Source organism: Dipodomys ordii, unplaced genomic scaffold (assembly GCF_000151885.1).
Source record: "Dipodomys ordii isolate 6190 unplaced genomic scaffold, Dord_2.0 Scaffold342, whole genome shotgun sequence".
NCBI classification, from domain to species: Eukaryota; Metazoa; Chordata; class Mammalia; order Rodentia; family Heteromyidae; genus Dipodomys; species Dipodomys ordii.
In genome coordinates, this window is record NW_012267558.1 from 566,649 (window position 1) to 582,137 (window position 15,489).

The following is a 15,489-nucleotide window of genomic DNA, read 5'->3' on the forward strand; positions in this document are numbered from 1 at the left end:
ATTTGTGGAGGGGAAGGGGAAAAACAAATCGTTTAAATAGGGATACAAGTAGACTCATTGCAACAATGAGATATACAAGTCGTTATGTCGATAACGAACTTTACAACTTTCGTGGGGGTGGAGAGGGAGCAGGGAGGATTGGGTGGGAGGGCGGGGGAGGGAAGATGGGAAGGGATGGGAAGGGGAAACAAAGGAGGAGACTACAATGCTTGATAAGAAATGTACTCATTATCTTGCCCATGTAATTGTAACCCCTCTGTACAGTATTTTCACAATAAAAAAGGATCTAATTTTAGTTTTCTAGAGGTGTTTAACCAAATTTTCCAGCACTACTTACTAGTGAAAGTTCACTACCATACCGTTTCTATGAAGACATCATAACCTTCATCCCAAAATCAGACAAGGAATCATCAAAGAAAGAGAAATATAGACCCAGTTTTGATGCACATTGATGCAAAACTTCTCAACAAATTTATCACCAATCAACTTCAACAATTCATCAAAAGTCATACAGCATGAGCAAACAGGCTTCATTTCAGGATACAAACCTGGCTCAATATATGCAAGTCAATTAATGTAATTCATCACATAAACAAGATAAAGGATAACAACTATGTGATTATCTCAATAGATGCAATTGGCAATATCCAACACCCCTTTATCATGAAAGCTCTGGAGAACCTAGGAATCCAGGGAACATTCCTCAAAGAATAACGGCTGTGTCAGAAAAACATACAGCCAACATTAAATTTAATGGCAAAAAGCTAAATCCATTTCCTTTAAACTCAGGAATGAGACAAGGATGTCCACTCTCTCCACCCCTCTTCAATTTAGTATTAGAATGTCTAACTAGAGCAGTAAGAACAAAATGCAAACATAAAGAAGATCTAAATAGAGAAAGATGAAGCAAAACCCTCCCTCTTTGCAGATGATATGATCTTGTATTTAAAGGACCCCATGGACTCCCAAGTTACTCGAGCTGATCTTAAACGTTGGCAAAGTAGTATGGTATAAAATTAGCCCTGAAAAATCAATGGCTTTTCTGTATGTCAGTAACAAGAAGAGCATGGATGCAATCAGGAAAGCAACTCTTTTTGTGATAGCTCCACAAAAAAATAAAACACTTTGGAATAAACTTAAGTAAAGAAGTGAAGGAACTCTATGATGAAAACTTTAAAAACTTGAAAAAGGAAATTAAAGCAGAACTAAGGAAGTGGAAAACCTCCCAAGCTCCTTGACTGGTAGGATTAACATTGTGAAAATGGCAATACTGCCAAAGGCTATTTACAAATTCAGTACAATACACATCAATATCCCAACCTCATTCTTCAAGGAAATAGAAGAAGCATTCCAAAATTCATATGGAACAATAAAAGATCCAGAATAGCCAAAAAATCCTTAGCAGTAAGAAAAGTGCTGGAGGAATATTAATACCAAACTTCAAATGCTACTATAATGCCACAGTAATCAATATGGCTTTATACTGGCATAAGAACAGACCTGAGGACTAATGGAATAAAAGTGATATCCTAGAAATGAACCAGCAGACCTATAGTCACTTAATCTTCAATAAGGGAGCCAAAAAAAATAGAATGCAAGAAAGACAAAATAAATCTTAATAAGGGTTTGAGCTCCGGATTCAAGCTCTCACTTGGATTTATCACTCAGAGATGATGCATTACCACTTAAGCCAAACTCCAGGTTGGAAATATTGCTGGTTAATTGAAGATAAATATCTTGAGGATTTGTCTACCCTGCCTAGTTACAAACTGAAATTCTCAATCTCAGCTTCCTGGATAATTAGGATAATAGGCACAAGCCACCAGTTCTCCACTTCTTTGACAGTATTCAAAAGGACCTTGCTAAAAATTATATCTGCTGATTTTATACCCTTCTTCTAGGTCTGCCACTGAAATACAAAATGACAGAAAGAATTACCCTGATATACTTGCACTATAACTCCAAGTAAAACCAACACACTTGTATAATATATAATCCCCTGAAATTTATCTAATACCATATCATAGTGTCTCCACATTCACTCTGCTGCAAAACGTCTCAAAACTCTGCAACAGGTACAGACACATTTACTCTCTACTTTGTTTTTTATCTCTTTTCCTTCTAATTGGTCAGCTTTGATGGCTTCAAGTTCTTTGTTGAAGCTCTGTTTTAGGTCTTGTATGAATTTCTTTACTTCCTTAATTTGGTGTTCAGTGTTTGTTCTCAAATCATTTAGTTGATTGGTTATGGTTTCTTTGGACTCCCATTCCTTCTGTTGGGTTCCATTCAGCATTCCCTTTGTGGTCTCCCTGACTTCCTTCAGCTCTTTGTTAATGGATTCCAGGAATGCCTTTAGTGATCTTTGTATATTCTCTACCTGGTCTCTCAATTCCTGTATTAATCTTTGATTAGCTTCCTCCCCTTCCTGGGATTCCTGTAGTTCTCTTTCCTCCCATTCATGGGATTCCTGCAGTTCTGAGTGTTCTCAACCTGCTCACGCCATTCCTCCCTTTCTCTTTGAGTATTCTCAAGTTGTTCACGCAAATCCTGTATCAGTTTTTGAGTAGCTTCCTCACGCTTATGATATTCCTGTATAAGCTTTTGGGATGCCTCCCCTCTCTCCCTTTCACGCTCATACAGAGTCCATTGTAAGTTGTCAAACTTCTCATTTATCATGTTTGCCAGCAGTGTTTGTAGAGCCATTTGGGAACTCTCCTCTGGATTATTCATTATCTGTTCTGACCCCTGATTATCAAGATTAGGAATTGAGATATCCGGATATGCCATTTTTCTTGTGTTTTTCCGGCTTACTCTGCCCATTTGAGATGAAAATAGCACCAGTTTTGTGCTAGAACACTATCTTAAGGCAACCATCAATCAAAGTTTGCACTTGTACAGTCAATAGTCTACAGATACAATCTAGTTCAACAGATACATATATTCAACATCAAACAACCATATGTTAATGGGCTTCGAACCGCAGAGAAGAATTTAGAAGAACAGAAATTATTAGGGTTAGGGAGAAATGTGGGGGCACAGACACATTTAATGGCTATTTGCTATTTTCTGTATCCAGTGTAAGCTTTCTTTAACTAGCCACCTAATTATCTAAATATCTATGTAATTCCCTCCATATACTTTGCTTAATTATTTATTCAGCAGTCAAATACTTAATGATATTTTTCTTGCATATCTGAAATAAAATTAAAGTCCCTTTACATTTTCTACCAATGAATAGCAAAAATATGGTCTGTTTTAATTATTTATATAGTTTATTTTGTCTCAGTCTCAGAAGGATAGATATATTTTTATATACTTACTTCTCAGTCCTAGTGAATTCAAAAGCAAGGATCATAAACAGGATTTTTCCTGTATTAGTAAAATGAGTGACTAATTGAATAAATCTTGAGGTAATAATACATTAATCTCATGGCTATGGTATTTATTACTAGCAAATGATAATTTACCCCAAAACTTTACAGTTAAAGACAAAAATGTTTTACTTAGCTCAAAATATTATAAATCAGAAATTTTCTCTGAGCTCAAGCTGCAGTTCTTGTCTTGGTTAGGCAGGATAATGTATTTTTAGTCAATTGAAGGTCAATGTAGTGTTGCCTGTTAGAGTTGGGTGGCTACCTGTAAAGACCACAGGGATCACCAAGTTATCCAGAAAGCTATTCTAAATGATTCATCATAAAGATTTCTGAGGGGGCAGAAGTATGTACACATTCTCTAGACCTAGAAACCTGCATAGTATTATTTTAGCCATATTTCATTGATCACATAAGGTCCAAAAAATAACTCATATTCAGAGTGCAGAAGTAGCATTCCCCTCCTTATGGAAAGAGTTAAATTTGTCTTGTAAAAGAGCATGGACACAGGGAGGGGCTTGATTTTTAGCTACTTTTGCAAAAATCCACAACTCTACCAAGGGAGGATCAGAAATTCTCTGCAGATAGCTATCTAACATAGAAATTAATAACCACTTATTCTGAGTGGTTTAACCAAAAATAAAAATTAATATTCTCTTAAAAATCCAAGAATCTTTCAGTGAGGCTGTGCTTTCCACTGAAGTATTCTGTTTTTCAACTTTTTATATCATCTATAACTCAAGATCAATACTATGAAACAACATAATTGAATATAAATAGAAGAACAGTGATTTTAACAGAGTATTCCAATTTCAGATTCATCTTTTTGCACAGATTTATGTTAGAAGACAACTCTCAATATAAGCAGAAAACTTATTTATGAAAGTTTAAGTTTCATATGTATCAAACTCTCAGCAAACCAGGACTAGAAAGTAATTACTAATCTAATGAAAATATCTAGTCTTATACAAAAATCCTATGGAAGATTACATATTTAATGTGAATTAATGAAAATTTTACCTTTGTGACTAGAAATGAGACAAGGATACTCAAAACTGATACATCTATTCTGTAAGATATCTTACATGTTGTGTATATTCAATACAATAATGCACAACATAAAAGTAAAAGCTCTAAGTAACAGAAAGGACAGTAGTGCCATTTGTCAAGATAACTTTATTCTGTACCTGGAAAATAAATATCTTAAAAGCCACATGCTCAAATTAATGAGTATAAAAAGTCATTAATATAATCTCAATATTTACAAATACATTTATCCAGCTGAGAATCAGTGGCTCACATCTATAACCTTAGCTATTCAGAAAGCTGACATCTGAGGGTAATGGCTCAAAGCAAGACTAGACAGACTCTTATCTTCATTTAACCACCAAAAAGCTGAAAGTAGAGCTGATGCTCAAGTGTTAGTGTCCTAGCCTTTAGCAAAATAGCTCAGGGACAGCACCCAGGCCCTGAATTCAAGCCCCTGAACTGGCACAAAAGAAGAGAAAAATAAATTTGATCCTACAAACAGAAACAGAAAAGAAAAATACATTTACAGGGATGACACAAAAGAAATAAACAATAAAATGTAAATAAAGAGAAAAATTAGAGGAAAATAATTTCAATCAATCCTACAAACAACAAAAAATAGATAATATATTAATAGTAGCGCCAATCACCACTTATCTAAGAATAACTATGTTAAAACTATGTAAGACATTTCAAAACACTTTCAACTGATTCCATTTTTTATTTCCATTGTAGTAAGGGGTGATATGAGGGAGACTGACAGATGGGGGAGTCTAAAGAAGTTATATTCTCAGCATATACAGCAATATCATAATGAAACACCTGATAACTAATGAATGCTAATAAAATGTTTAAATATACAAGGTCTTTACACTGAAAATATCTAAATATTATTGAAAAGAATTAACATAATAAACCTTTTACTTTGGAATACTGCTTAAAATTTGATGACAAGGGAGGATATTTAGGTGTAGAGTACTTGTCTAGAATGTACATGGTCTTCAGTTCAATTCCCCAGCACTTAAAAGTAAAGAAAACACATGGATTAATTTGTTTTCATGTTAAAATCTTTTAAAATTTCCAGTAAATATATTCTTCCAAAAGTGACTCCTATTCTTCAGTTCTAGAGACGAAACACAGGACTGGATTCTAGAATTCTCTACCATATTCTAAACCTCTCCTTTCCTTCCTCCTTTTCTCCCTCCTTTCTTCTCTCTTTTTCTTCAATATTTCCTTCTTTCCTCTTTCTTTCCCTCCCTCTCCCTCCCTCCTTTCCTTCCTCTTTCCTCTTTCCTTGTACTAAATTCATAATTAGCTGAAAACACCCTCTCTATGACAAGGAATTTTCTTTCTTTTTTTCATTTAATTTTATTTGTGAACATACTGTACAGAGGGTTTACAATTACATGGGCAGGATAATGCGTACATTTCTTACCAAGCATTGCAGCCTCCTCCTTTGTTTACCCTTCACATCCCTTCCCAGCCTCCCCCCTGCCCCCCAATCCCAATCCTTCTCCTTCCCCCTCCCTTCCACTCCCCACCGACATTGTAAAGCTCGTTTTGGGCATGACAACTTGTACTTCTCATTGTTGCAACAGTTCCACCTGTATCCTTAAACAACTGGTTTTTCCCCATCAAACAACTGGTTTTTCCCCATCAGGAATTTTCTATTACTACAATGAATGCCTGAGATAATAAACTTAGAAAGTAAATAAAATTTGCATAAATACAGCATTAAACAATACTAGTTGGAAATTTTAACGAAGTTAATATGTTATCAATTCTAACTTAATTTATTCATCATCCCAACTCTGATGTCAACACTGAACTTTAGAAATTGGTGAACTAATAACTAATATAACTTCAAAAATTTACAGGGAAAGGCTAAAGGATACAAATATTTAAGGAAAATATACAAATACAAAATATAAAATAGATGTTGCTAGATTCCTTTTTTTTCTCAAAAGAAAATAAGCAAAACTATGTTAAAGATAAATGGATAAACAAGTAGACTAAGGGAACAGAATAGAAATTTCAGAAAGTACTACTCATATAGACTCCTTTCATAGTAATTCATTATAGAGGGAAATTCTGATAAAATTGTTTCAATCAAACATCCATGAAGACAGAAATCTTGATTCCTGTCTCCAACAATCAAATTATGATGTTATACCTCTAAAACAAAAAAAATGAAAATAAAAACTTTTAGAATAAATCATAAAGGAATGTGTTCATGACTTTAGGGTAAATATTAAAATACCAAACACAGATGAAAAATTATATAAAACCTAAGGAAGGTTTTCCTCAATGAATACATCAATTGTCCAAAAGAAAATCCCAAACAGGAAATATTGGGCAGGATGTGGAGAAAAGGGGAACAACTCAAATTACTTCCATTACTATGTAAACCAGAATAGAAATTCCTTAAAAACCTAAAACTAGATCTTCCTTATGATCCAGATATACTACTTCTGAGCCTGAATCTGAAGAAATATGAGTCTTAGTAGAGAGATGTTCACACCCATATTTATTAAGGAATTATTCACAGTAGCTAAATTGTAAAATCACCGTGGATGCCCACCTACTGATAGATAAAGTAAAAAATATATATGGTATCATATATATATATATATATAATATGTAATTGTATTTTATAATATATAAATACAATTTGGATATAGTATATAATATATATTTCCTCATACAATAATGTTATCTAGCCATAAAAAACAATGAAGTACTTCAATAAGTGTATCACAATGAGAATCACTAGGTACACATGACAATGGCTACTATGAAATAGACAAAATCAATTGTTGGCAAGAATTTGGAGCAGTTAAACCAGTCATACATTGCTATGAGAGGAATCTCATTCCTAAGTAAGATATTTACAATCAAAAGTGCTTATATATGTGCACACAAAGACATGTGAAAATGTTCAAGCATTACTATTTCTTTTGTATTAAGCAACACTTCTTTTAATAGACACAAGAAGAAGTGATCCTTTAATTGTGATTTTCACTGGATTCAAACCAAGGTAAAGAATTTGACTGAGGTGCTGGGAAGGTGGCTCAGTGGTAGAGCATTGCCTTGCATGCCTGAGGCCCTGGGTTCAATTCCTCAGCACCACATAAGCAAAAAGAAAAAAAGCCGGAAGTGGCACTGTGGCTCAAGTGGTAGAGCACTAGCCTTGAGCTGAAGGCCCAGAGTTCAGGCCCCACAACCAGACCAAAAAAAAAAAAAATTGGCTGAATGATTTGGCCATTACTTACCGCTTACTGTTTAAACTCTTTTCTTTCTTTTTTCTTTTAATTTTTGCCCTGGATTTTCATTACTCTATGAACCAAGCTTAAGAACATTTTCATAACACAAATAATTCTTTGAAAGCTAATCAGATCACCCTTTGGACTATATCAGAGGAATTACCTTTAGGCACTTGTCATTAAGTGGGTTGTGTGTGTGTGTGTGTGTCTGTGTGTGTGTCTGTGTGTGTGTGTGTGTGTGTCTGTGTGTGTGTGTGTGAAATCATTACTGATTGTGTGATGCCTTAAGTGGCTTTGATAGGTGATCTGAAAAGAACCATTCTATCGTCAGACACAGACAATGAATCTGCCAGAATCTTTTTCTTTAACACCTCTTTAACTGCCAGAGATAAATGGTTATTTAAAATTTACTTAGCCTATAGCATTGTGTTGCCATAGTATGACTGGACTAAGATAAGTGCTATTGTAAGAAATGTGTTGAGAATTTTCTAGCATCATGGGTGGTGTCAGAAGTGAGACAAGACAAATATGTTTTACCCCTTTAACAAACCATTTATATAAATGTAGTACTATAAATTGATCTTTTACTTTCACATTCCGAGTGTTATTTTGAAGATAGATACAAGAGTAAGATGTAAGACACTACGTATTATGATACATACCTGGCTCTCATTCTATGAAAAATGTATCACAAATCCAAGGGAAATATTTTTAATTTATAAATCAGTGATATGCAATAAATACTATGTGGTCATGCCCTGTTGCATTTGACATGAACAAGGGGAAAGGGAAAATGTTCTGCAATGGCATTTGTAGGGCATAGTATAGTTCTGTGGCTAAGAAATGCATGAGGTTAAATAGGAAAGCAGAAATCTCCAATACATTATGGTAAAAGAAAAGAAGAGGAGGTATGTGCTGAGTTGTTTTTTATAGTCAAATTACTGACGGTAAGTGATGACTATTGTCTATGAGGTGCATTCTTTTACCCTGATTAATTTCTCAAAAAGATGAATAAAAACAAAATCCTTCTTTCCTAAGTGTAATTCTGTATAATTCTCCAAAACTTTTCTATTTTTTATTTTAGTTTTTGGGCCCGGTCATGGGGCCTGAACTCTGGGCCTGCGTGCTGTCCCTCAGCTCTTCAGCTCAAGGCTAGAGCTCTACCACTTGAGCCACAGCGCTACTTCCAGCTTTTTTTCTTTTTACATATGTGGTGCTGGGGAATCGAACCCAGGGCCTCATGCATGCAAGGCAAGCGCTCTACCACTGAGTCACCTTCCCAGCCCTCTCCAAAACTTTTCTGTAGAAACTATTGGTTATAATTCATACTTAAATGTTACTATTAAACCAATGGAAGTTTCTACTAAACAGCAGCATGTTTGTTAGGATGATAGGATAAACTTCCTCCTTAGAAACTGTCTAATAACAATCAAATTTAATATTGACTAGTAAATAGTTAATTTTATTTTAAATTTAGAGATAGTAACAATGAATTTATTTAAAATATAAATTAGCAAAATATTTATTAAACCTTAAGATCCACAGAATATTTTAAGGAAGAATTACTTATTGCCTTTTACTAGCATTATTAGATCAATTAAAACCTCCAAAAATCAGAATTGTCATTTGTTCATGCCAAAGGGGATTCTCATCTAGAAAGCATATTCATGTTGGATTTAGGGATACAGTATTTAGCTAGTGATTTTATTTTATGTATTTATTATTCTTTAACAGCAACTCAACTGTGTATTATATCCATTGTCAATGGGAAACAATTATTTGCCTGCCAAGTTTATTGTAGAAACATCTAAATTGCAAGAGTAAATCATAAATTCTTCTGTTTCCTTGGAACACTGAACCATAAAAATCTTGCAAAGTTTACTGAAAGTCTGCCAGACGTCAAAATTTAGAATTAAGCTCGACATTTCTGTCCTTTATTCATTAAATTTCTGGCCATGCATTTCAGATTGTACATACAATGAGTCAATGGGAAGTATCAAGCCAAATATAAAATTTCTAATAGTCTTCTACAATGAAAGAAATTCAATCTGCCATGGAAATAAATAAAATAGGATGCCTCAAAAATACATAAAAGAAGTTCTTGTTATAGAATGTAATTAATGTGCTTTTCTGCCAGATTCATTATAAAGAATTGATAAGAAAATACCAGAAATACCAAAGTAAAGATAAGTGGACAGTATATTGGGCTTTATTCTGAAAAAATATGTTGGCTACATTAAATTAGTTTCCCAAGGAAATTAAGAAGAACTAAGGTTGTGAATTGACATTTTCTATGTGTCCCTCATCACCTAATTTCTCCTTTTGCAGAAAAAACAATAAGTAAGAGGAGGGTTTCTAATAAAATTAAAACTAATAATTACATTAAGAAAATGGTTTATATATGTTACATTATTGTTTGATATTTCCCATATTAATATAGATTTTTTTCCCTCAAAATCCAAGCTCACTTGGTTGGACTAGAATAATTAATAATAAATATATAAGTGCAGATGAGGTGGTAACATAAACCAGCAATCAGGAGGCTGAGGCAGGAGAATCATAAGGCCAACCTATTCTCAAACTGTCACAAAAAGTAAAAAGAATGAAATATAATTTTTTAAGCGAATTAAACAACTTAAGCAGAAACTTTTCCTATAGATTTGAATTTAGTTTTAATATCATTAAATATCAGAAGACATAATATTCAACAATACTGTGAAGAAAATGAACTTAATTTTGAGTCAAACTGTCATCTGACAGAAAATATTCACATGAATTACATGTAAAAATATGCTAAGATTTATTTTCATTCCAACCACAAAAGGATTAACAACTACCCACATTCCCACACTACCACTATTACTATAAAAATGGGAAGACTTATAGAGGCTAAACCTGTTGTGGTTATGATGAGCATTATGTGTATATATAAGGTTCAATGAAAATTTGTGAAGTGAAAATTTGTCGCCATATAAATGTATTCAAAATGTTTTGGAAGAGTCTTTAGTGGACCATTATGGAAATGTGTTTCTTCTGGGGAGCCATAAAAAGCCATTTTCCTACCTTGAGAAATTTGTCTTAGTGAAGTTGTCCAAAATAGAAACACTTAGTTAAGAAAGCTTGTGCATTTGCAATGTGACACCCAGTAATAAGTGACTAGAAAAGAGAGAGACAGACACAGACAGACAGACAGAGGCAGAGATGGAGAGAGAGACAGAGACAGAGAAAGACAGAGAAACAGAGACAGAGACAGAGAGGCAGTAAGACAAAGATACAGAGAAAATGAGGAAAGATGGGAGGGAAAGGCAGAAATGGAAAGGGAAAGATAAAATAAGCATTAGTATATCTTCAATGTACTTTCAGCCTTCTGTTGTTAAATTAATGAAGTTTTGCCTCTGTGGTACTGGTTATTAGGAAACATCCAGATGATTAACTACAATGCTTAGTTTCTTTACAAGTATTCTGTGTCATATGATCAAGTTTACTTAAGTCCATATATTCTGTGTAATGCACTAATATTAAGTATGTTATGTGAGTATGCATATACATTGGTTACATATACATATTTGTAAACAAACACATAAATTGCATAGACATAAAGAGCAATAAATTACATAGACATAAGGAGCAATATCTGTGTACAATGGCCGGACAATTTTGAGTGTTTTCCTTTGGGGAAGTCACAGAATTCAATTCTGTAGAGTAAAGGGATTTTGCTAACCATTCTGTAATGCACAGCACAGACTTCAAAACAAAGATTTTACCTGGAAAGATTGATGTTTAGGGCTGGGAAGGTGGCTCAGTGGTAGAGCGCTTGCCTTGCATGCCTGAGGCCCTGGGTTCGATTCCTCAGCACCACATAAGCAAAAAGAAAAAAAGCCGGAAGTGGCGCTGTGGCTCAGGTGGTAGAGTGCTAGCCTTGAGCTGAAGAGCTGAGGGATAGTGCCCAGGCCCAGAGTTCAGGCCCCACGACCGGACCCCCCCCAAAAATAAAGATTGGTGTTTAAACTTAATAACTCTACCTAGTTTGTTTTACATTATAAATCAAAGTGCAGATAATAGAGAGCAAGTTGCCTTATGGAGTGTTATTTGGTAGCCTCAGTATTAAACTTGTTATGTAGCAAGATCAAGATAAACAGAAAGTTCAGTCTTCCAGTCCTGGAGCTTAAACTCAAGAACTGGGCACTGTTCCTAAGCATTTGTGCTCATGGCTAGCACTCTACTACTTGAGTCACTGCTCTGATTCTGGCTTTTTGGTGTTTAATTGGGTATAAGAATCATGGACTTTTCTTCCCAGGCTAGCTTTGAAGTAAGATCCTCAGCCTGAGTAAGGTACTCAGCCTCCTGGGTGGCTAGGATTACAGGAATGAGGCATAGGTTTCCTGCTGAAGGTCCACTCTTGCATAGGTAACATTTAGTGGTAAGATAAAGCTGCTTTGTATCAGTTTAAATGATTTTTGAATTTTGAAGAATTTTGTGAAAAAGTTAATATCTGACTAAGATCTTGAAATTGTCCAAGTTGAAATCATTTAATTTACAAAATACAATAAGCACCATAAATGATACTTCTTCCCCTCTACTTCTTAATCATTTACCAGCAACACATCGCTGATTAGGATTCAGAGTGAAAGTTATGCTACAGTAGATGTTGGCTGTCATCTGCCTAGTTTTATGAGGAAAATCTGTTTTACCTGGCTAATGTTAAATGCTGTTTTTCAAAAGATGTATTTTTAGATAAATCTATTCTGATCATGCTTTACATTTATATGGAAAACATCATGGAAAACTTTTGACAAATGCCAACTTCCAATTATATCATAAATCCTTACAGAAGTTTTAATTGACCACTTCTTGCAAAATGAGGCTAATGAAAATTTTTTGCACTTTATTAGGCAAAGGTTAATTGTATAATTGCACACCATTAACCAGCATGATAGGAGTCTTGATAAAATGAAGACATATTTTTGTTAAGTAAACAGAGGAGTGATTCTTAAAAAGATATAAATCATGTTTTGATGTAGCTAAATTAATTATTTCCATAAATTAAATGTCAAAAGCATTAGAATGAATTTTTATTTGTGAAATTAAAGTGTTATTTATCTTGATCCAGGGATGAACAGAGAATTATAAGTTTCTTGATTTGCCATATTATTTCTTATTGTTTCAAACAGGTATTAATTTGCAAATTCCACAACACAGGTGTGAAATGTTATTTAAAGTAATTTGGTATGCTTCTGATATGGAATTCTCAAAAGGACTTGTTGCAGAGCAGTCATTTGATCAAATAGGTCATTTAAGTACAAAATATTTTGCCTTTTCCAATTTAACTTGGAATTTCAAATGTTTCTAAGAGCTATTATACAATCACCTTCATTAATGGGATGAGAAATAAATCTTTAATAGCATAACTGTCACTGCTAATGATTAAAAGTGAATTGAATGTTATTTTAATAAACTTAACTTCAAAATATCATCTGAGAAAAGTAAGGAGCTAAATAATTTCTAAACTGAGTAAATGTAAGGTAAATTTTGTCTCTTACCACTGTCACCAAAACACACACTGTCCCTAGCACATGTAACAAACAAATAAAGACATCATAAACTTTTGAACTTAAAAATAGCATGAAAATTCTGTTTGAAAGCTGGGTGCTAGTGGACCATACCTGTAATCCTAGCTACTCAGGAAGCTGACACCTGAGGATTGTAGTTCAAATCCAGTCTCAGCAGGAAGGTCTATGAGTATCTTATCTCCAGTTAAGCACCAAAAAAGCCAGAAATGGAGCATTGCCTCAAGTGGTAGACTTAACTTTGAGCAAAAAGCTCAGGGAATGTGCCCAGGCTCTGAGTTCAAGACCCTGGACTGACACTCACCCACATGAGCACATGTGTGCACTTACACACTCACACTTGATTTTGTGAATTTAGTTTTAGTAGGTCAGAGATTATGTCTCTACAGTTTATAGATAATATATCATAAATTGAACTGTGTGCATAAAAGATTAAACAGCCGATCTATTTAGATCACAAGGAGCATAGATTATTAATAAAAGTATTGATGCAGCAAACAAAGAACCTGAGAATTTTTTTTTCATTTCTCTTTAATTGAAACTCTACAGTCTATTTTTTGATATTACAGAATGGTAATTGATAACAAAATTAAAGCTAAAGCTACAAATCCTTGAGCCAGGTATCATAGTGGGAATTTCTTTCCATTGAATACAATTTCTGTTTGAATTTGAATATCATCTTTTCCTTTTACCTTATGCTATTTAAAAATGTATAATGGACAGATTATATATTTGTTTGGAAGCAAAAGAATTTAAAGACACATTTTATTTTCAGACAGGCTAAAATATTTTCTGAAACTCTTTCCTTGGATCAGTGAAAAATTGTGCTTACTATGAACCCCTAGAACCTATGGAATCCTGAATGTGGCCCAAGTTTCAATAGTTGTAACACTCCAATTTTTAGGATTATGAAGATTAAATCAAATATCTGCCAGTTCACTTAAACATAGAAAACAATCATTGGGTGCTTTTAATTCTATGTCTTTTAGTACTCTGAATGCAAATACAAAATTAATTATATTCGTGTCTACTGGAAGCTAAGCAGCTTCATGTAACAAATATTCAAAGGCAAAATAGTTGTGGTACTTGAATGTTAACTTCCTTACTAAATGTGAATTTGGACAATTTATCTAAATCACTTTATTTCTTTTACCTTATCTTGAAAGTGGAAACAATAATAGTTGCTATTATAAACATAAATAATTAATTAACACAAAAAGTTTAGAAAAGTTATATTATATACTATAAGATAAGTAAAAATTTTATTTTATGATATTAGAAACACTGTTCAGAGTGGTGGAAGCACTAAAACCAACAGCAAACAAAGCATAATTGCTCCCTAGAAGATTTTATAGTATACTGATCAAAGATTATATGCGTATTAGTCAGTTTGTAACCCTTGTGGTAGATTAACTGAGATGAACATTTGAAGAAAGGAAGGACCCCCTCCTCTGTTATTCATGAAAGAGGGGTATAGCTGAATAGAACTTCTCACTTTATGGCAGCCAGAAAGCAGAAACAACTGGAGAGGAATGATCTAGGAATAAAATATATTCTCAGTGACATATTTCCAGGACTAATTTCCTCCAACCAGGCCTCACCTCTAAGTTTCCACCATCACTCAATAATTTCATATAATTGTGAGTGCATCAATAGATTATTCCATTTAATAGATCGGATCCATCATGAACTGCTCAACTGCATCTTTGTATATTTAACTTAAGATCTGTTTCAACACATGCATTTTAAGACTTGTCAGAACCAAATCATAACAGACTGTAAATAAATGAATTTGAAATAATTGGCAGTTTCATGATGTAAAGGTTTCATGAAGTAAAAGAAAGCATTCTAGGTGATAGAGCAGTTAAAAATGATAGAATAGGGGAGGACGGCGCAAGATGGAGGAGGAGAAGCTGGAATCTGAACAAGCTCTCGCATAGAAAGCAGTTTTAGAGTGCCAGTGAACAGTCCTAAGCCAGAGAATCACACCAAGTGTGCCATCACAGGACAGAGAGTTAGACAAGAGAGGGAAGCCAAGGCAAAAAAGACACATCTGAGCCATTGCCAGCAGCAACCGCGGCGGCGGCAGCAGAGTCCAAAGCAGCGGAGACCGAAGCCATACCTGAGTGTTCCCACAGAGAGTCCGGGATGAAGGAGCCAGACGCAGCGGGCAAGGGGATTCTACTCAACACCAGCAAGAACCGACAAGGTTCATCCTGCAGTTTGCAGACCAGAGACGACCCAGGATCCAAGACTCGG